Below are 296 nucleotides of genomic sequence, written 5' to 3'. Positions count from 1 at the left end.
TCTTAACCAATGTACAATTATGTAAAGATTTGCCTGTGACAGCAGATAAAACATAGGAAAATGTGTAAAACACTGCAGCACCATTTGCAACTGGCCAATTATTTTTCCAACTGTATGTTTGAATGAACTTTTTAGTGTTGCATATTGTAATAAACAGGCAGTAGCATACTAGAATCCAATTTCAGAATTCCATTTCCTTAAAAGAAAGTTCAGTCCACCTGGATCACAAAATATTAATCTACAGTTTTTACAATTTTACACACCTTTCAGCGAATTCACAAGCCATCTATGCGGAA

Source organism: Euleptes europaea, chromosome 3 (assembly GCF_029931775.1).
Source record: "Euleptes europaea isolate rEulEur1 chromosome 3, rEulEur1.hap1, whole genome shotgun sequence".
Taxonomy (NCBI): domain Eukaryota; kingdom Metazoa; phylum Chordata; class Lepidosauria; order Squamata; family Sphaerodactylidae; genus Euleptes; species Euleptes europaea.
This window is presented reverse-complemented; position numbering follows the sequence as displayed.